This window comes from Hyla sarda, chromosome 1 (assembly GCF_029499605.1).
Source record: "Hyla sarda isolate aHylSar1 chromosome 1, aHylSar1.hap1, whole genome shotgun sequence".
Classification (NCBI taxonomy): domain Eukaryota; kingdom Metazoa; phylum Chordata; class Amphibia; order Anura; family Hylidae; genus Hyla; species Hyla sarda.
The window spans coordinates 184,773,173-184,796,706 of NC_079189.1; the positions used below are offsets into that span (position 1 = coordinate 184,773,173).

Below are 23,534 nucleotides of genomic sequence, written 5' to 3' on the forward strand. Positions count from 1 at the left end.
GATAATCTTCAATCTCTAGATGTGAAGAGCACTCTGTTAAACTATCTCTCCAGAGTAGAAGGTTTCCGTAGGGACGAAAATTTATTTGTACAGTTTGGAGGACCAAGAAAGGGGTGTAAAGCGGCAAAGGATACACTGGCAAGATGGATAAAATCCACAATCATAGAAGCTTACAGGTTGGAGAATTTAGAGCCGCCTTTTCCTTTGAAAGCCCATTCAACTCGTGCTACGGCGACTTCGTGGGCTGAGAGAGCGCAAGTGCCGCTGAATGACATCTGCAATGCTGCTTCGTGGTCAACTTCATCCACATTTATCAAGCATTATCGGCTCGATATCCAGGCACAGAGTCCAGCCTTCAGTTCGGGGGTTTTGTCTGCTGCATTACAAGATTGACCCCCCCCCCTTTTTTGTTGTTATTAGCTGCTAGCGAGCATCCCTTCTGTGCTGCCGAATGTCGTAGAAGAAAGTGAAAATTGTATACTTACCGTAATTTTGCTTTCTTCAAGACAGAAGGCAGCACATATAACCCTCCCAATAAATTTAATTTGTGCAACCAGAAAAGAGTCTAGTCATTTACACAATTGCGTGCAGGTGTGTTGGCTACTTATGAGGTATGTCTGTTGCCAGTTGGTTAATCTTCGTTTGAGTTTTTTGTAGGTGGGCGGTCCTACTGGGAATAAAAGAGGCCGGGAATATCCCTTCTATGCTGCCTTCTGTCTTGAAGAAAGCAAAATTACGGTAAGTATACAATTTTCACTATAGTTCTTTTCTGCCTGACCACAATGCTCCACCACTGAGCTATTGCTAAAAAATTAGCAATGTCTGTACCTCAACATTGCAAATTTTTTGCAATAAACTACATACATGAGATATGGTTGAGCTGTAAAGAAAAAATTATGCATTAGCAGGCACTTGGATTTGAACCAAGGACCTCTTGAACCTCTGCGCTCCAGGGTGGCTGCTCATTGACTGGATGAGGCGATTTTCTGCAAGAAACTACATTTGTGGGATATGGTTAAGTTGTAAAGCAAAAAAATTTGTGTTAGGGGGCACTCGGATTTGAACCAAGGACCTCTTGATCTGCAGTCAAATGCTCTACCACTGAGCTATACCCCCGCAACACAAAGCTTTCCAGTGTAAACGCACAGAGGGGGGATTCGAACCTAGGTCCGAACTAGCTCTTCGGCTTGCCTGTACTGTTCCAGTCAAATGTATCTGAACAGGTGGGAAAAAATTATTTTTTTAAATCAACTGATGTCAAAAAGTTACACAGATTTGTAAGTTACATACATTTAAAGCTCTCAATCGTTCCAGTACTTATCATCTGCGTGCCCTGCGTGCCAAAAAGAGAGGGGGGCTCGAATTGTAGATATAGCAAGCCTAAGAAGTAGCTTGGTCTTAGGTTTGAGCCCCCCTTTTTGCATTTTCTCTTTTTGTCAAAACAACTGGTGCCAAAAAGTTATACAGGTTTGTTAGGTTCGAGCCCCCCCCTTTGTGCATTTTCTCTTTTTGTCAAAACAACAGGTGCCAAAAAGTTATACAGATTTGTAAGTTACATACATTTAAAGCTCTCAATCGTTCCAGTACTTATCATCTGCGTGCCCTGCGTGCCAAAAAGAGAGGGGGGCTCCAATTGTAGATATAGCAAGCCTAAGAAGTAGCTTGGTCTGAGCCCCCCTTTGTGCATTTTCTCTTTTTGTCAAAACAACTGGTGCCAAAAAGTTATACAGGTTTGTTAGGTCCGAGCCTCCCTTTGTGCATTTTCTCTTTTTGTCAAAACAACTGGTGCCAAAAAGTTATACAGGTTTGTAAGTTACATACATTTAAAGCTCTCAATCATTCCAGTACTTATCGTCTGCGTGCCCTGCGTGCCAAAAAGAGAGGGGGGCTCGGATTGTAGATATAGCAAGCCTAAGAAGTAGCTCGGTCTGAGGTCCAAGCCCCCCTTTGTGCACTTTCTCTTTTTGTCAAAACAACAGGTGCCAAAAAGTTATACAGATTTGTAAGTTACATACATTTAAAGCTCTCAATCGTTCCAGTACTTATCATTTGCGTGCCCTGCGTGCCAAAAAGAGAGGGGGGCTTCAATTGTAGATATAGCAAGCCTAAGAAGTAGCTTGGTCTGAGGTCTGAGCCCCCCTTTGTGCATTTTCTCTTTTTGTCAAAACAACTGGTGCCAAAAAGTTATACAGGTTTGTTAGGTCCGAGCCTCCCTTTGTGCATTTTCTCTTTTTGTCAAAACAACTGGTGCCAAAAAGTTATACAGGTTTGTAAGTTACATACATTTAAAGCTCTCAATCATTCCAGTACTTATCATCTGCGTGCCCTGCGTGCCAAAAAGAGAGGGGGGCTCGGATTGTAGATATAGCAAGCCTAAGAAGTAGCTCGGTCTGAGGTCCGAGCCCCCCTTTGTGCATTTTCTCATTTTGTCAAAACAGGCCAAGACCACTGTCATCGTTTCCACTTTCCACTTTCCACTTTCCACTTTCCACTTTCCACTTTCCACTTTCCACTTTCCACTTTCCACTTTCCACTTTCCACTTTCCACTTTCCACTTTCCACTTTCCACTTTCCACTTTCCACTTTCCACTTTCCAGTTAGCTTTCATGGTCTAGTGGTTAGAGCTGCTGCCTTGGAGCAAAGAGGTTGTTAGTTCAAATCCTGTGAAGACCCTGAGGCTGGCAAGGGAGATTTGAACCTTAGCAGTTCTATAGTTCTTTTCTGCCTGACCACAATGCTCCACCACTGAGCTATTGCTAAAAAATTAGCAATGTCTGTACCTCAACATTGCAATTTTTTTGCAATAAACTACATACATGAGATATGGTTGAGCTGTAAAGAAAAAATTATGCATTAGCAGGCACTTGGATTTGAACCAAGGACCTCTTGAACCTCTGCGCTCCAGGGTGGCTGCTCATTGACTGGATGAGGCAATTTTCTGCAAGAAACTACATTTGTGGGATATGGTTAAGTTGTAAAGCAAAAAAATGCGTGTTAGGGGGCACTCGGATTTGAAGCAAGTACCTCTTGATCTGCAGTCAAATGCTCTACCACTGAGCTATACCCCCGCAACACAAAGCTTTCTAGTGTAAACGCACAGAGGGGGGATTTGAACCTAAGTCCGAACTAGCTCTTCGGCTTGCTTGTACTGTTCCTGTCAAATGTATCTGAACAGGTGGGAAAAAATTATTTTTTTAAATCAACTGGTGCCAAAAAGTTATACAGGTTTGTAAGTTACATACATTTAAAGCTCTCAATCGTTCCAGTACTTATCATCTGCGTGCCCTGCGTGCCAAAAAGAGAGGGGGGCTCCAATTGTAGATATAGCAAGCCTAAGAAGTAGCTTGGTCTGAGGTCTGAGCGCCCCTTTGTGCATTTTCTCTTTTTGTCAAAACAACTGGTGCCAAAAAGTTATACAGGTTTGTTAGGTCCGAGCCTCCCTTTGTGCATTTTCTCTTTTTGTCAAAACAACTGGTGCCAAAAAGTTATACAGGTTTGTAAGTTACATACATTTAAAGCTCTCAATCATTCCAGTACTTATCATCTGCGTGCCCTGCGTGCCAAAAAAGAGGGGGGCTCGGATTGTAGATATAGCAAGCCTAAGAAGTAGCTCGGTCTGAGGTCCGAGCCCCCCTTTGTGCATTTTCTCATTTTGTCAAAACAGGCCAAGACCACTGTCATCGTTGCGAGTTTCCATGTAGCTTTCATGGTCTAGTGGTTAGAGCTGCTGCCTTGGAGCAAAGAGGTTGTGAGTTCAAATCCTGTGAAGACCCTGAGGCTGGCAGCAGAGCATGGTGATGGAGTGAGAAATCGGTGGATGTTAAGGTAAGTGTGTGTGTGAAGTGGTTGATGGTTGGGCATCCAGAAGGTGATGGAGAAGTGGATGTGATGTGGGTGGGGAGGAAGGTGCTGAGGAAGAAGGTAGTGGGGGAGTGAGTGGTGGTGGTGGTAGTTGGAGTGAAGGGCTCGAGGCAATGGTGATTGGTAGAAGGGGAAACAATTTTATTGGTATAAAAAAAAAAAGCAAATAAAAACCCCCACATTTTTTTTTTTAAATCAACTGGTGTCAAAAAGTTATAAAGATTTGTAAGTTACATACATTTAAAGCTCTCAATCATTCCAGTACTTATCATCTGCGTGCCCTGCGTGCCAAAAAGTGAGGGGGGCTCCGATTGTAGATATAGCAAGCCTAAGAAATCGCTTGGTCTTATTTTTGAGCCCCCCTTTGTACATTTTCTCTTTTTGTCAAAACAACTGGTGCCAAAAAGTTATACAGGTTTGTTAGGTTCGAGCCCCCCCTTTGTGCATTTTCTCTTTTTCTCAAAACAACAGGTGCCAAAAAGTTATACAGATTTGTAAGTTACATATATTTAAAGCTCTCAATCATTCCAGTACTTATCATCTCCGTGCCATGCGTGCCAAAAAGAGAGGGGGGCTCGGATTGTTGATATAGCAAGCCTTAGAAGTAGCTCGGTCTTAGGTCACTGTCATCGTTGCCAGGTTCCAGGTTCCAGGTTCCAGGTTCCAGGTTCCAGGTTCCAGGTTCCAGGTTCCAGGTTCCAGGTTCCAGGTTCCAGGTTCCAGGTTCCAGGTTCCAGGTTCCAGGTTCCAGGTTCCAGGTTCCAGGTTCCAGGTTCCAGGTAGCTTACATGGTCTAGTGGTTAGAGCTGCTGCCTTGGAGCAAAGAGGTTGTGAGTTCAAGTCCTGTGAAGACCCTGAGGCTGGCAGCAGAGCATGGTGACAGAGTGTGAAATTGGTGGATGTTAAGGTAAATGTGTGGTTGATGGTTGGGCATCCAGAAGGTGATGGAGAAGTGGATATGATGTGGGTGGGGAGAAAGGTGCTGAGGAAGGTGGTAGTTGGAGTGAAGGGCTGGAGACAATGGTGATTGGTAAAAGGGTAGACCATTTATTGCTTCAACAGACACAACACCACTTTTGGTAGATCCACAACCTAGAATCCTCCATTCTAGTGGATCACCTTCCACAATGCCCCACAACACCCTCTGACCACCTACCTTGACAGCCTCCTCACCTCAGTCCATCGATCGATATCCTTCAGTCCCACTGCTCTCCAATCTACTCTCCTTGACATCCTCCTCGACTCAGTCCATCCATCGATATCTTCCAATCCCATGATCCATGGCTCTCCAATCCACCAGTCATCCCAGGTTCTCACGATCTATCTCTTTTAACATCTTCCATCATCAGGGTCTTCACAAGATTCAAACTCACAACCTCTGCACTCCAAGGAAGCAGCTCTAACCACAATGCCATGGGACCAAGGTCTTGTCCTGTTTTGGCACACAGAGGAACTGTACAGAGTAACTGCACAGAGGAAGGGAGGAAAGGGTTTTGGGGGTGTGGGGGGGGGACTCGAACCTTAGATGGAGCTTACTCTCAGCTTGCTATGTCAAGATATTGCCACCTTGCAGCGTGATGGTTGTGGGTACAAATCACCTGCTGACCCTGACATTTTGGTTGAATGCAACATCATGGGTTCGAACCGGTTGGGAACAGAGGGAGGAATTGCCTTTTCCTTTACTTTCCCAGTCAGGTGTATATAAACCAGAAGATGTCGTTTATCTAAGGGGTTTGGAGAAGTTGGTGGCAGGTTCACGTACCCTACCATTTAGATGTAAGTTTTGTCAAACCACAAAAATATCAAAGAGTTACATTTGTGGATATAAAAGGGATACTCGTGCGGCAATTTTTTGTATTTAAAGCTCTTTACTCTTCCAGTACTTATCAGCTGCTGTATACTACAGAGGAAGTTCTATGGTTCTTTTCTGTCTGACCACAATGCTCCACCAATGAACTATTGCTAAAAAATTTGCAATGTCTAATCCTGTCAAATGCAGTCAAATGCTCTACCACTGAGATATACCTCTGCAACACATTGCTTGCCAGAGTAAACGCACAGAGGGGGGATTCGAACCTAAGTCCGAACTAGCTCTTGGCTTGCCTGTACTGTCCCAGTCAAATGTATCTGAACTGGTGGGAAAATTTTTTTTTTTAAATCAACTGGTGCCAAAAAGTTATACAGATTCGTAAGTTACATACATTTAAAGCTCTCAATTAGAGATGAGCAAACTTTTAAAAAAATTTGATTCGGCCGATTCGCCGAATTTTCCGGAAAAGTTCGTTTTGATCCGAATTTTTTTGCGGCAAATCTATATTAAAAAAGGCTATTTCTAGCCTACATACAGCCTCTATAGGGGTATAGAACACTTTGCTGTGTTCTAATTCGCATATGGAGTTTGCTGGGTTAATTAAATAATACTGTTATTTAGAATAACATGCAGATTACCGGCATCGCTTTTAGAATCACTGCCGCACTGCAGCACAATGATATAGCCTGGTGGTGGCATCTGTGTCAGGAGACCATATAGTGACTGAATGACAGTGTGGAGGTGTTGGCAGCATGAGGAGACCATTTAGTGGCTGAATGGCACAGCGTTGAGGTGTTGGCAGCATGAGGACACCATATAGTGGCTGAATGGCACAGTGTGGAGGTGTTGGCAGCATGAAGACACCATATAGTGGCTGAATGACACAGCTTGGATGAGGCTGAAGCATGAGGACACCATATAGTGGCTCAATGACACAGAATGGAGGTGTTGGCAGCATGAGGACACCATATAGTGGCTGAATGACACAGCATGGAGGTGTTGGCAGCATGATGAGACCATATAGTGGCTTAATGACACAGCATGGACATGTTGGCAGCATGAGGAGACCATATAGTGGCTGAATGACACAGCATGGAGGTGTTGGCAGTATGCAGAGACCATATAGTGGCTGAATGGCACAGCTTGGATGTGTCGGCAGCATGAGGAGACCATATAGTGGCTGAATGACACAGCATGGAGGTGTTGGCAGCATGAGGAGACCATATAGTGAATGAATGGCACAGCTCGGAGTTGCCAGCAGCATGAGTAGGCACTAGGCCTTCACAAACCCTAAGATTAAAGATGAATTAAGAAATTTAAACCGAAGATTTTGGATAGTGGGTGCTACCTATGAGAAAATTTGAAATTCCCAGACCCAGACCCAACAGCGGCATCAGTAACTCATATATTGCCTGAATGACACAGCCTGGAGTTGGCTGATGCACGAGTACACACCAGGGCTTCACAATCCCTCCAAAATAACACCACAATTTTAGAAATTTTTGAAAAAGATTTTGGATAGCGGGTGCTACCTATGAGAAAATTTGAAAATAACAGACCCAGGCCCCACAGTGGCATCAGTAACCCATATATTGCAGAAAAAACTCTGTATTTTTGTAAAACACCAGCCGGTGGATACTATTGTTTGGACTTTGACGGTTTGGAGCAACTTGACATCTACTAAATGGTACAATACTTGGATGTACCTATGCGGTATGCACTGATGAGGGCAGTAATATGCCTAACTATTAGCAGAAAAAACTCAGTATTTTTGTAATACACCAGCCGGTGGATACTATTGTTTGGACTTTGACGGTATGGAGCACCTCGACAGCTTAACAGGTACTAAATGGTACAATACTTGGATGTACGTATGCGGTATGCACTGATGAGGGCTTATTAGCAGAAAAAACTCTGTATTTTTATAAAACACCAGCCGGTGAATACTATTGTTTGGACTTTGACGGTATGGAGCACCTTGACAGCTTAACAGGTACTAAATGGTACAATACTTGGATGTACGTATGCGGTATACACTGATGAGGGCAGTAATATGCCTATTAGCAGAAAAAACTCTGTATTTTTGTAAAACACCAGCCGGTGGATACTATTGTTTGGACTTTGACGGTATGGAGCACCTTGACAGCTTAACAGGTACTAAATGGTACAATACTTGCATGTACCTATGCGGTATGCACTGATGGGGGCAGTTATATATGCGTAGCTATACGCAGAACAAACAGTTTAAAAAAAAATAAACAGCCGGTGAATAGTATTGTTTGGACATGCACAGTATGTAGCCAGCCCCTTGACAGATTAACAGGTACAAAATGGTGCAAATGCACTACAGTCCACTGAACAATCACGTATTTCTGAACAGCAGCAGGACCCAACAGTGCAGCACCACAAAAAAAAAAAAAAAATCCAGGGATTAAACCCTAAATTGCACTCTGTCACACAATTCTGAGCAGCAGAAGTTTTGTGGAGCAAATAAAAATAAACTCAATTGGGCTGAAAAATGAGGAGATAAGATGCTTCAGAACGTTCAGGCAGCTTGGAGATCTGTATAAGGCAGCTGACAGCTATCTGCCCCTCTCTGCTGCAATGCTCAATAACGTGAATAGGAGGTTTAGCTATCAATGATCCTTCTCAGAGTAACAGCACAGCACTCTGCACTCCTGCCTTTCCCTAATGCTGATGTGACTAGCAGTTGCAGTGTAACGCTGTGGTATGAGCTATTCCCACACACGCAGTCCCGTCCTCTCCATCTGAGTGCATAGATTAAATGAAGAGAGGCAAGATGGTCGGCCGATTATATAGGGGCTGTGACATCACAGGGGTCAGTGAACACTGATAGGCTGCATCTCACATGTGATTCAGGGTCAGCCCGCCTACCTTCATTCCCGCCGCTGTTTCCCGCCCTCCCATAATCCCCTGCCCCATGTACTCACATGTGGATCCGCCATCTTAGGTCCCCAATAGCCTGGAATGCTGTAAAATGGAGTTTAATGAAGCGATTTGCGCAATAGAATCGCGGTGATATTCGTATACGTTGCAAATCAAATTTTTCATGAAATTCGTAACGAATTCGGGTTCGTCAACTTCGATTCGTTCATCTCTAATTGTAAACTATAAAAGGAATACTTTATTGATATTCCATTAAAACATATGTACGCATATATCAAGTCTCAATATTGTAACAGTCCCAGTACTGATAAAGTGCATGAAGGGAGTGAGGTACACGTCACTACACCATAAATTACAATGTCATGTAACAATGCATATCACATAAAAGTGCATGGTACTCCAGACAATAATGTACACCCAGGGTAGGAAACAAATCACTCACTATGGGGGTTCTAATCCCTAGACTACATAGCATCTCACAACAATCATATGCTATAATATGCAGAGCATTGCTTACCCATTTGTTTTAGCAGTGAACCTCGGCACCTCCCCTGACCTCGACGCACATTTTGTGATCTTTTTCAAGAGGAGCATTATTAAACATTATTCAGAATGGGCAGGTGGGCAGTAACAAGACCTATTGCAAATGTATCCAAACGTTTCAATTGAGTGACTGAGAGGTGTAATTTTCACATGGGTCCCCCAAAAAACAAGTGTGTGGTGTGAGCCAAACAGAGGTAAACTGTATATTGGTTAGCATCCCAATTAAATTGCATACAATACATACAATACAGCCTATGATCCACAAATATCTCTAATTTCCACTAGCTTCATAGTTTACAATATATCCACAATATAACTAACACCTGATGCAAATCTGGTGATATTTAATCAGCTACATTATCACAAAGAGTTATTATAGAACAGGTGACTACAATTTAAGAAATTATGTATATAAATGTGTTACACATAATAACCTATTTACGTGATATAATTATGTAAAATAATCATAACCTGACTTTGATATGCTACATTTGTAGATGAAACAATCTAATTCTACATTTGATGTTTTATTTTTGCCAAAAAACAAAGAAGTAGACCATTTTAATTTATACCAATATAACAGCCAGATCCCAGTGTGAACATTCTGACATCTGACACAAAATAAGTGTCATTATACTTAATTGGAATGATACATTTTCTTATATATCTCTCTTCAAATTATGCTAATCACACATTGGATGTGTAATGTTCTTAAATGTAAGAGAACATTTTAAAGGCATTATGTTCATTAAAGCTAATTAGTGATAACAGTGAATATAGCATTCATGTCCAATAAATGGTCTATGTAATTTTTTGTAATTAGTAAATGTTAGTCTTTGCATTCATCAAACCTAAGAATTCCATCTTACTGAAAATTACTGTTTGTTTTTGGGATATTGAAAAGAATTGTCACATAGAATGTATTTTAATTTTACTCCTTTTTATTATGTTCGTGGTAATACAGTGATATATTGACACTGATTTAAAAGACAACTTTGTTTATGTTGCTGAAAGCTGCTGCCACATGCCTGAACATCACAAGTGTTTGTTTTATATAAAAGGAATCTGTCAGTTCTAGATCCTGATCAGAGCTCAAGGATCAAGTGAGCGTTAAGGCAGGAAGTGGAAGCTGGTGATCGCACTGTCGAGAATGGAAGGTGAATCCAAAATATTTTCATAAATGTATTGAAGCTATGTACACACTTAACGCATTTCAAAACCGTCAGTTTTTTTCATCAGGCGTGATTTCATTCAACTTGTACTCCAATTTATAAAAAATACAATCAAAGACGTAACACACGGACATGACGTGTTCAACCAAAGTAAAACATGGAGAACATGGAGAAGAATCCAAAAATTGAGCCCGTTATTAAAAAGTAAGCTCATTAATTAAAAACCAAATTACTAAAAAACACAATGCAAGTATATTGAGATCTAGAAATAATTAATGAGTATATGTGGACACCTACACAAACACATATATATTACGTGCATTTATAGACATACACATGTACAAATAGCTCACAATAGTAAAAAAAAACAGTAAAAAAAAACACACGAGAAAGCGGTGTATAAAAAAAGAAATATAAAATGGGAAAGGAAGAAAGAGTGGTATACAGAAAAAATCATATTCAATAAAAAAATCGTATTCAATTAAAAAAAAAATTTCTATTGTTTCATTTAAACCATGAGGCCATGATGAGTTTATGATAAAGATCCGGTATGATTCTTTATTAATCAATTTCTTTAATCTATTGTGTGTGGTCTCGGGAATCGAGTCAATGACTTGCACTGTCAAACCTTGTAAATCACCAGCGTGAATGGTAGTAATGTGTCGAGACACGATGTGTTGCATAAATTTACAATTAATATTAAAATGGTGTTTGTTCATTCTGGCCCTGAGGGACTGAACTGTTTGGCCAATATACTGTAACCCACATTTGAAGGTAAGTAGATAAATAACAAACATCGATGAACGATCATATCTTACATAGTTACATAGTTACATAGTCAGTATGGTTGAAAAAAGACATACGTCCATCAAGTCCAACCAGGGAATCTTCCTCTAATGGAAAATGATTCACCTGTGGAAAATAATTTGAAAGTGGAACTTTTATTTTTCAAGACCCAAGCGCAGCACAAACATTTGGCATGATTAGATTTTTAAAGTGCCCGTGCAGATTAAAGGTGCTCTTATTTCTTTCTGGGATTTTACCACCCGAAGGCGACCCGCTGCAAGATGGCTTCTCAGGGTGCATGCTCTTCGATAAGTTATAAGGTGCTTGGAAGGAATTTTTTATTTTAAAATTGGGTCACTTAATAAAATTGTCCAATAGCTCTTTAAAATTGTTTGAATTTGAGCCGTGGAGCTATTATAATTGGTTATAAAATTATATATATTTTTTTTAAATTTGGGTGGTTATTAATGTCTTTCATTTTTTTTCAGGGGAATTTTTTGATAATAGATCGTTCTGTTTAAAAACTTTTAATTAATTGTACGCAGCTTTTTTTTGTAAATTATTTGGGTATCCCTTCTCTCTAAAAAGAACTTTGTAAAATCAAGGTCATGCAGACAGTTCTTACGAACCCTTTGATATTGTCCATAAGGCATGTTTTTAACCCACTTGGGGAGATGATGACTATCGAAGGATAAAAAACTGTTCACATCGACCTGCTTAAAATGTGTGCGGGTCCCAAAATAATTATCATCATCTTTTTTTAAAATCTCTAGATCTAAAAACACAATAAGTTCCGAAGAAATCTTAGGTGTGAAGACCAACCCCAAATTATTATTGTTGATATCACTAACAAAATCCAGGACCTCTTGTTCTGATCCACTCCATATAATGATCAAGTAGTCAATATATCTATGATAAAATAAGATACGTGGATGTGCAATAAATAGGGACTTGAAACACCCCACATACAAATTTGCATAACTGGGGGCGAATCGAGTCCCCATCGCACATCCACGTATCTAAGTGATGTCATCGAATGAAAATACATTATGTTGTAAAATATGACAAATCAAATCTACAATAAAATCAGCCTGTAAGGTGGTCACATCATTATCATGATCAAGATAAAATCTAATTGCCTCTATCCCTTTATCCTCTAAAATGTTAGAATAAAGTGCACCAACATCTAAAGATAAAAACAGACAATCTGAAGGGAAGGGTAAAGAGTTAAACTCAGCTATAAGTTGAGTGGAGTCTTTTAAAAAGGAAGATAATTCCCAGACATAGCTCTCTAAAAAAACATCCACATAGTGAGATAAATTACAACTTATATCCAAAGGAGACAGAATAAAAAAGCGGATAACTCACCAAATCCGTTGCTTTGCTCTTTATTCAGTAAATTAGTTACATTGGCAACATACAGTCAGATGGAACGCCAGGGCACAAGGTGTTCCGGAGCCCCGTTCCAAACTAGGGTGCCATTTCACATCCCTGGGCATTTCCTCAGGCCCGGAATTGATCAATGGTCAATTCCGGTCCTGAAGAAATGCCCAGGGGGCGTGAAACGGCGCTGTCGCTTCAGACAAGGCTTCGTAACACCTCGTGCCCTGCCGTTCCATCTGACCGTATGTTGCCAATATAACTTCTTTACTGAAGAAAGAGCACAGCAATGGATTGGTGAGTGAACCACTTTTTTCTTTCGTCTCCTTTGGATATATGTTTCATTGTACTCTGACAGTGTGAGCACCACAGTGTATCCAGATAGTGTAAATAGCGCAGTACCTACTGACGGCAGTGTATTATTGCATCCAATTCCCGAGAGCAGTGCCAGGTGTTCTGTTTAACTGGGATAAATTACAACTTATTGCACCTATACCAGATATAATGGGTCTCCCAGTTTTTTTTTTTAACATCTTTGTGCCCCTTAGGTAAATAATAAAAATGGGGCAACTGGTAAGAATTCACTTTTAAAAATTAACTTTCTTTCTTGTTTAAAATACCCTTAGTATTCGCTGTGGTAATTAAAATATTGTATTCCTCAAGGAATTTTTTTGAAGGATCGTTTTCAAGTTTTTCATAGTAATTAATGTCTGATAAAATATGAAGAGCTTCTGCAATATAATCAGAATAATCTAAGAGGACTGTCTGGCCCCCCTTGTCAGGGGGGTGGATTATGATGGAAATGTTACTTCTAAGGTTGTTTAAACCGGCCCTTTCTTGATATGTGAGATTATCCAAATGTATGGGAGCAATTTTTTCTTTCATCATACAGAACTCGTTACATACTAATGTGTAAAAAAATAGATTTTTTAAAAACTTCAACATGCTTATAAGTATCATTATTAATATTGCACATCTGGTTCAGGGTGTTCTCTCCTCCACCTATTTAAGTGGTTACTGAATCAATCACTCAGGATTGCTCTGTACTAATTTTTTCTCTAGTTGCAATGATTCTAAAGAATCTGGTCAAAGCCAGTTTTCTAATGAATTAATTTAAATCTAAAAATAATTGAAACGCATTCGAAGGAGTTGCGGAGCAAAAGGATAAGCCCTTTGCCAGCAAATATATTTCAATCTGCCTCATATGTGAAGATAAATTGAATATCTTTATTTCTGATTGTGACAAAACCCTTCTGTCATTTTTGGCTATTTTCTTACGGCCCCCACGTTTTCCTCGTGGTTTATTTATGTGGGTTACAGTATATTGGCCGAACAGTTCGGTCCCTCAGGGCCAGAATGAACAAACACCGTTTTAATATTAATAGTAAATTTATGCAACACATCGTGTCTCAACACATTACTACCATTCACGCTTGTGATTTACAAGGTTTGACAGTGCAAGTCATTGACTCGATTCCCGAGACCACACACAATAGATTAAAGAAATTGATTAATAAAGAATCTTACTGGATCTTTATCATAAACTCCTCATGGTTTAAATGAAACAATAGAAAATAAACATTTTTAATTGAATATGATTTTTTAATTGAATATGATTTTTTCTATTTCTGTATGCTCTTTCTTCCTTTCCCGTTTTAAATTTCTTTTTATATACACCGCTTTCTCATATATATTGTTTTTTTTACAGCTTTTTACTATTTTTAGCTATTTGTACATGTGTATATGTGTATGTCTATATATGCACATAATATATATGTGTTTGTGTAGGTGTCCACATATACTCATTAATTATTTCTATGTCTCAATATACTTGCATTATGTTTTGTATAATTTATTTTTTTTTTATTATTGAGCTTACTTTTTAATAATGGGCTAAATTTTTGGATTCTTCTCCATGTTTTACCTATGTACTCCATGTTTTACTTTGGTTGAAAACGTCATGTCCGTGTGTTACCTCTTTGATTGCATTTTGTATAAATTGGAGTACAAGTTGAATGAATTCATGCGTCATGAAAAAAAATGACGGTTTTGAAACGCATTGCATGTGTACATAGCTTCAATAAATTTATGAAAATATTTTGGATTCACCTTCCATTCTCGACAGCGCGATCACCAGCTTCCACTTCCTGCCTTACCTTTCGCATCCATGGCTTCCACGCCGATTAGTCGTGTGGGAAGCCACTGCACTCGTTTCTTCGGATGCCTTTCTGTGTATTGTGCCTCTTGAGTACAACCTCACCAGGTGAGCAAGTTTCTAACCAGTCTCTCTCTGTCCTTGGTGACATCACTGATTCCACACAGGGAGCGCTCCGTGTCTGTTTTGTCAAGTATTAAAGTGTCTGTGCTGAGCTGCACATGCATGCCTCCTCCCTCCCCCACCCCTCCCTGCCTTGACTGATGGTTTCTTTCTTCTGGCACTGAGCTATGCTGGTTTTTCAGTCAAGGCCTAAAGGGGGTATTGGAGGGTGTAGGTGTGCATGCTGCAGCTCAAGACAGTATTTTTTTTAACATTTTGAGCTCTGTGCAGGATCTAGAGCTGAATGATTCCATTCAAACTCACATCTTTTTACTTCTTGTTCTTGATAATTTTAGCTTGTCAGTAATCTAACTCTACCTCAAAGTACAGTCATTGCGTAAGATTAAGTGTGTAAACATGGTCATAAACAAACCCATGTTGATCAATTGACAACCACAGCGGCTTCAATATTAAAAATAATATCCTTAAAGGGGTACTCAGGCCCTAAGACATCTTATTCCCTATCCAAAGGCACCCACCTCTTGGAGCTGCATGCAGCACTGCAGCCTTGGAGTCTGCCAGGTCACGACTATGAGGCCAGAGTATCGTGATGTCACGACTCTGCCCCTGTTTGACGTCCCTGTCTGAACCCTGAGATCATACATCTTATCCCCTATCCTTTGGATAGGGGATAAGATGTCTTAGGGCCAGAGTACCCCTTTAAGGGACTCTCATTTTATAGAGGTTGTCCAGGGTTAGAAGGACCATTTCCAAGTTGTGTGTGATATTTGCAGCTCAGCCCTATTTACTTTAAAAGGGCCGAGCTGAAAAACACAATTTGTCATAGACAAATCATATATCATTAAACTATGTTGGTACTGCAAGCATGATAACGTTCAATTAAATTTTAAGTCAAAATAAGAGGAAAGACAGGGGGGCATCACTGCTGCTTAACATCGATAAATTATCAAAAAAAAGCATTCAAAAATCCAAAGGAGAGAATCAGGACAAAAAATTGATAATGCATAGAGGCGCACAACAACTCAACAACTCAGAAATGATATACAAAAATTCACACATAGATAGAATTTTTTTATTTGCGCTCACCTAAGTAAAAAAAAATCAAACTCCTTTGCGTGTAGAAATCATAATATTGCTTTGGCACCAGGAGATGGGTGGAGCAACACTAGCTGGTGGGTTTTAGCTGGGATTGGAGAGGGAAACTTTAGAGAAGCTCAAACTGACTTTTCATGTTACAGCCAGTGCACACACATAACCCCGTGACCAGGAACTGCACAATGTTGGAAGCAGCAGGAAAGCATTCATCGAGGAGACGTGAGGCAGAGAGTGAAGCTTGGCATTTGTGAGCACCAGGACACACCGTATGCTAGTGGACATCAACTGCTCTAATTACAATATCTCTATAGTCTAAGTATAATATTTTTGGGTATGCATATAGCATTTGATCTTAAGGACATTTACTTTGACCAGCAAGGAAAATAAACTATTATAGATTACTCCATGTTTTTACATAGGTTCTAATAACTATATATTTCTTCAAAATGTAATTTTAGTAAGTACTAGCTGAATACCCGGCGTTGCATGGTTTTTCCTTCTAATACTTGTTGAGGAGGAAAATAAACAAAGGAGAAAGCTTTTGACTTCATATCCCATCCTCATATATTGTTGTCGTATCCCAACCCCATATCCTGTCCTCATGTCCAGACCTCCTATCCCGTCATCATATCCCAACCTCATATCCCATTATCACATCTCGTCCTCATATCCCGACCTCCTATCCCGAACTCTTATCCCAACCTCCACTCTCGTCCACCTATGCCGACCTCCTATCCCATCCTCCTATCCCGACCTCCTATCCCGTCCTCCTATCCCGTCCTCCTATTTCGACCTCCTATCTCAATCTCCTATCCCGTCCTCCTATCCCATCCTCCTATCTCGACCTCCTATCCCGACCTCTTATCCCGATCTCCTATCCCGTCCTCCTATCCCGACCTCCTATCCCGTCCTCCTATCCCGACCTCCTATCTCGACCTCCTATCCCGTTCTCCTATCCCGACCTCCTATCTCGACCTCCTATCCCAACCTCCTATCTCGACCTCCTATCCCGTCCTCCTATCCCGACCTCCTATCTCGACCTCCTATCCCGTCCTCCTATCTCAACCCCCTATCCCGTCCTCCTATCTCCACCTCTTATCCTGACCTCCTATCTCCACCTCTTATCCCGTCCTTCTATCCCGTCCTTCTATGTTGACCTCCTATTTCGACATCCTATCCCGACTTCCTATCCCGTACTCCTATCCCGACCTCCTATCTCAACCTCCTATCCCATCTTCCTATCCCAACCTCCTATCCCGTCCTCCTATCTCAACCCCCTATCCCGTCCTCCTATCTCCACCTCTTATTCCGACCTCGTATCTCCACCTCTTATCTCGACCTCCTATCCCGTCCTCCTATCCCGACCTAGTATCCCATCCTCCTATCTTGACCTCCTATCTCAACCTCCTATCCCGTCCTCCTATCACATACTCCTATCTCGACCTCCTATCCCGACCTCCTATCCCGACCTCCTATCCCGTCCTCCTATCTCGACCTCCTATCCCGTCCTCCTATCTCGACCTCCTATCCCGACCTCCTATCCCGACCTCCTATCCCGTCCTCCTATCCCGACCTCCTATCTCGACCTCCTATCCCGTCCTCCTATCCTAACCTCCTATCCCGTCCTCCTATCTCAACCCCCTATCCCGTCCTCATATGTTCACCTCTTATCCCGACCTTCTATCTCAACCTCTTATCCTGTCCTCCTATCCTGTCCTCCTATGTTGACCTCCTATTTCGACCTCCTATCTCGACCTCCTATCCCGTCCTCCTATCCCGACCTCCTATCCCATCCTCCAATCCCGTCCTCCAATCCCGTCCTCCTATCTCAACCCCCTATCCGTCCTCCTATCTCCACTTCTTATCCCGACCTCCTATCTCCACCTCTTATCCCGTCCTCCTATGTTAACCTCCTATTTCGACCTCCTATCTCGACCTCCTATCCCGACCTCCTATCCCGACCTCCTATCTCGACCTCCTATCCCGTCCTCCTATCCCGACCTCCTATCCCGTCCTCCTATCACGACCTCCAATCCCGTCCTCCTATCTCAACCCCCTATCCCGTCCTCCTATCTCCACCTCTTATCCCGACCTCTTATCCCGACCTCCTATCTCAACCTCCTATCCCATCCTCCTATCTTGTCCTCCTATCTCGACCTCCTATCCCGACCTCCTATCTTGACCTCCTATCTCAACCTCTTATCCCATCCTCCTATCCCGTCCTTCTATCTCCACCTCATATCCCTTCCTCATATCCCGACCTCCTAACTCAACCTCCTATCCCGACCATCCCGTCCTCCTATCTTGACCTCCTATCTTGACCTCCTATCTCGACCTCCCATCCCGTCCTCATATCCCGACCTGTAATATGTGTACCAGGTATTGAAATATCTCCAACCGTACGGAAGTTATGTGACAACATACATTTCCCATTGATTTGCATGGGACTTTAAACAAAACCCCCACCCTCACAAATGGGGATAGTTAAGGGTTAAATTAACTATCCTATATTTTAAGTGGGCATATAAGTAACATGTGACCAAGTATTATCGAAATATCTCCAGCCATTTGGAAGTTATGCAGTAACATATATTTCCCATAGACTTGTATAGGACTTTAAACATAAACCCCGCCCCTGGCAAATGGGGGTGAGTAAGGGTTAAATCACCTAGCCTATGTTTGTTGTTGACATATAAGTAACATGTGTGCCAAGTTTCATGTTAATATCTTTAGCCGTTTGGAAGTTTTCGTGGAACATACACACACACATACATATGTTAGCCAAAGAACTAACTAAATAATAGTACCATAGGCCACTATAACATACTCTCACCAAAAACAATGAGGCAAAATATGGAAAAAAATCATATACTTTATTGAAAATACAGTAAAAACTTGTACTAAAAAATTACATAACAATAATAAATCGGTGGTTAAACAACACACACTGCAAGAAAGTGATGAGAATGTCCCGTATGAATAAACAGAATGCACATAATACAAAAAGTCTCATCCAAAATGGTGGCGTACCTCATGGGGTATGTCAATATGCAAACACATAATATGTATAAGAATGAGACTATAAAGAACAGGAATCAAATACAAAGTAAAAAAGGCAGGGTAAACAATGAATGGAAAAATGGAAAAAGCAAACAAATTCTGGTCATGCACCCTATCCTGGGACAGCTCACCTACCCCGAACGCGTTTTAGCTTGTCGCTTCGTCAGGGGGCGTGTCTCAGGTCAGAGAAAGTAAGGTATAAATAGATAGAGGGAGCCAATCCGTAGCGCCATAACGGAAAGGAAAGTCAGGACACAGGTGAAAACAATTAGTATCACAGTCATGCATTCTACTATGTATCTTATGAGATACCTTATTGGTTGGTCATACTCCGTCAGCGCCGCGCGCATAGTGTGAGTCATGGTCTGTGAATCCCGGAGGTGGAGAAAAAGATCATAACGAGGTCTGGATGTATCACGTGACACTAAGTCACATGATCCCCCAGCGCCGGATCAAGAAAAGATGGGAAGGAATGCTGCATCAGAACGAGGTCTGGAGATGTCACATGACATCGGGTCACGTGATCCTCCAGTTCCACCTCGTATTATGGAGATTGCGGCCAGGAGATCAGATCGAGACTGAGCTTGGTCACATGATCGCAAGTGATGCGATGCGATCAAGCCCAGCCCCTTAGTGATCATTGTAAACATCAGAATGGATAGCACATAACAACACTCGGGCAGCACAAGCCGGCACAGGATTACATATAGGACAAACATACAGAACATATAACATAAGACACCAAAGTGATAAAACGTGCAAACAAAAAACTTACCCAGCACCACAAAAATTGTGAAAGCGTGAATCAAGAGTGAATGGAAAAGACTGAGAAAAAGAAAAATGATACAGTGAAAGACACATAGTAATAATAAATTCATAATGTACAATTCATAATAAATATTGTTATATATAAACATGGTGACAAAAAATTTTTTATAATAAAAAAGCTAATTGTGAAAAAATCAAAGTGATATCAGTGAAAATTATGACAAAAATGTAATTGAATTATATTTATCAATAGGTGAAAAAAACCGGCATAAAGAGGAAAAAATAAAACAAAGTGTACTATAAAGCATAAAGTGCATGGAAATTATAAAAAGTGTATACTAATGATGATGGTACCTAAAAAAATATTTAATCAATGTGATCATAAAAATGTATGAAACATACATACATACACACACACACACGTTGAGTTTTATATATATATATATATATATATATATATATATATATATATATATATATATATATAGGTTAAAAATCCATTATATTTACAGGTGCAAAGAAATACAGTCAAAGCCTTTATCAGATTCTAAGTTGTATTTAAAGTAACCCCAAGCCTGCAATCTTTTGTGATGGTATGAGAAGGGGTATCTAAATGTTCAAATAAAGTATACACTAAATGTGTGTGTGTATAAATATTGTGAGAAGGTGCAAGGCATCGTGGTGGATGTGCATTATGTGTCACCAAGGCTCCTGGCTTTGGTGAAGTAAGAGCCAGTATTTATTCAGTGTCTGTGCTGTGATGCAGTCTGACACTGTGGCCGTAGTATAGCTGGATCCGGGATGGCTCTTACTTGAAATGACCAAGTGCAGGGTGTCATTCCCCACAATTCAGGCCACCTTTTGTTGGCCTTAAAGGCAGCCTGCTTCATCAGCTGAGGGGGATTTGCTAGTTGCAGCTCACACTGCCAGAGAGAGCTGAGAGTGGAGTTCTTCCCTGTGTTTGCTCCAAGGTTGGAAGCTGGTGAACGGTCTGCCTGGAGGCCTGGAACAGACTTGCTTGATGTGGCATGGCATGGACTCAGGTGTGAAAAAGCACCTAAGGATTAAAGGTGGACTTTTGTTACGTTTTCTTTGGTTCTGCATTTAAAGACTGTTTGCTGTGTGCCAAGTGTGAATAAAACACTGAACTTTGATTTGAAAAGTACTGTTTCCTTGCCTCTATACTGCAACCACACCTATTTGCAAGAGCGAGTCATCCCATTTGGTGGAGGATGCGGGCAACGCAGTGAGGTCAGCAATTGTGTTGCAGCACGCTGTTTCTAATAGCCGAGCCTGGGATAACCCGTTGGAGTTGTTGCTAGGGGCAACGATCCTGTCGACAAGTGTTCCAGTGACCGGAGTGTTGCCAAAATGGAGGCTGTTATAAAAGGACTAATTGAGGCCAACATGCACCAGCAGGAAACCAACCAGCTGTTAATGCACCATGTAATGGCGCTACAAGCAGCAGTGACAACCCGTAACGCCCCTGACACCCGGAAAGCTGTACGGTTGGCGATCCCCAAGATGACCCCCTCGGATAACATCGAGACCTACCTGGTGATCTTCGAGAAAGTGGCCACGAGGGAGAAGTTACCCCGAGAACAGTGGTCCGAGGTCATCGCTCCGTTCCTGTCATCGAGACCCCAGCAGACCTACTTCAGCAACCAGGCTGTTGACTACGAGGTTGTCAAAGGTGAGATCTTGGCAAGACTGGGGTGAATGTGTTGGTCCGGGCCCAGCGGGTTCATCAATGGGAATACAAGCCGGCTGAGCCTGCCAGGCCCTAGTATTATGACCTGTTGTACCGCCTGCAAAAAATGGCTGCAGCCAGAGGTGCTCAGTCCCCATGCTATGTTGGACCATCTCCTGGCTGATGTATTCTGGAGGGCTTTGCCCCATTCCCTCCAAAGCTGGATTGGCAAGGTAACCCCTGACAATGCCCTTGGTGCTGTGGAGATCAAAAGTTTGGGCACCCCAGGTAAAATTTTGTATTAATGTGCATAAAGAAGCCAAGGAAAGATGGAAAAATCTCTAAAAGGCATCAAATTACAGATTAGACATTATTTTAATATGTCAACAAAAGTTAGATTTTATTTTCATCATTTACACTTTCAAACTAACAGAAAACAAAAAAATGGTGTCTGAAAAAATTTGGGCACCCTGCAGAATGTATAGCATGCACTGCCCCCTTTGCAAAGCTGAGAACTGTCAGTGTCATGGATTGTTCTCAATCATCATCATCTGGGAAGACCAGGTGATGTCAATCTCAAAGGTTTTAAATGCCCAGACTCATCTGACCTTGCCTCAACAATCAGCACCATGGGTTCTTCTAAGCAGTTGTCTAAAAACTGAAACTGAAAATAGTTGACGCTCACAAAGCTGGAGAAGGCTATAAGAAGATAGCAAAACGTTTTCAGATGTCAATATCCTCTGTTTGGAATGTAATTAAGAAATGGCAGTCATCAGGAACAGTGGAAGTTAATGCAACATCTGGAAGACCAAGAAAAATATCAGACAGAACAACTCTGTCTCTCTGACAGGATTGTGAGAAAAACTATCCAAAACCCACATTTGACTGCACAATCCCTCCAGAAAGATCTGGCAGACACTGGAGTTGTGGTACACTATTCCACTATACAAATACTTGTACAAATATGGTCTTCATGGAAGAGTCGTCAGAAGAAACCTCTTCTATGTCCTCACCACAAAAATTAGCGTTTGAACTTTGCAAATGAACATATACACAAGTCTGATGCATTTTGGAAACAAGTTCCGTGGAATGAGCAAAGAATGAGCAAAGGTACGTTTGGAGAAGAAGGAGAACAAAATTTAATGAAAAGAACCTTCTGTTCAACTGTTAAGCATGGGGGTGGATCAATCATGATTTGGGGTTGTATTGCAGCCAGTGTCACAGGGAACATCTCACGAGTAGAAGGATAAATGGATTCAATAAAATTTCAGCAAATTTTGGATGCTAACTTGATGCCATCTATGAAAAAGCTGAAGTTAAAGAGAGGATGGCTTCTACAAATGGATAATGATCCTAAACACACCTCGAAATCCATGGGGGATTACATCAAGAGGTGTAAACTGAAGGTTTTGCCATGGCCTTCACAATTTCCTGACCTCAACATAATTGAAAATCTATGGACCTTAAAAGAGCAGTGCATGACAGACAGCCCAGAAATCTCAAAGAACTGGAAGACTTTTGTAAGGAAGAATGAGCAAAGATACCTCAAACAAGAATTGAAAGACTCCTAGCTGGCTACAAAAAGCGATAACAAGCTGTGATACTTGCCAAAGGGGGCAGTACAAGATATTAACTCTGCAGGGTGCCCAAACTTTTGTAGACGCCATTTTTTTTCCTGTTATTTTGAAAGTATAAATGATGGAAATAAAATCTAACTTTTGTTGACATATAAAAAGAATGTCTAATCTGTAATTTGATGCCTTTTGGAGATTTTTCCATCTTTCCTTGGCTTCTTTATGCACATTTATACAAATTTTTACTCGGGGTGCCCAAACTTTTGATCCCCACTGTATAGTGGACCTGGTGGAGAAGTCCGAGGCCACCATGAAACTGCGGGAGGGGGCAGAGAAACCAAGGAGGTCCCCACCCTTGTTGCTAGAAAGCCCTAAAAGTCCCTGGGAGGTGTTTCCCAAAGCCCCCCCCTGTTGCTGTGTTGGGGGTGTCAACAACAGGGACATGTTAAGGCTAATTGTCCCCATCGGGAAAAACTTATGGACACCAACTACGCACTCCGCTTGTTCCTGTATGCCCAGAGACTGTGTGCCACAGGTGTTCCCAGGCCAGCGGATTCTGATCATCTCTGCCAGGTGAGGGTGGGAGATTCTGTTGTGGTGGCCCTGAAAA

At 41.4% G+C, this 23,534-nt stretch overlaps 1 non-coding gene across 1 annotated transcript; it reads right to left on the reverse strand.

Moving 5' to 3' along the window:
- Window positions 1–1,044: 1,044 nt before the first annotated feature.
- TRNAC-GCA (transfer RNA cysteine (anticodon GCA)) lies at window positions 1,045–1,116 on the reverse strand. The gene has a single exon. It is a non-coding gene; the product is annotated as a tRNA-Cys (tRNA).
- Window positions 1,117–23,534: the final 22,418 nt, after the last annotated feature.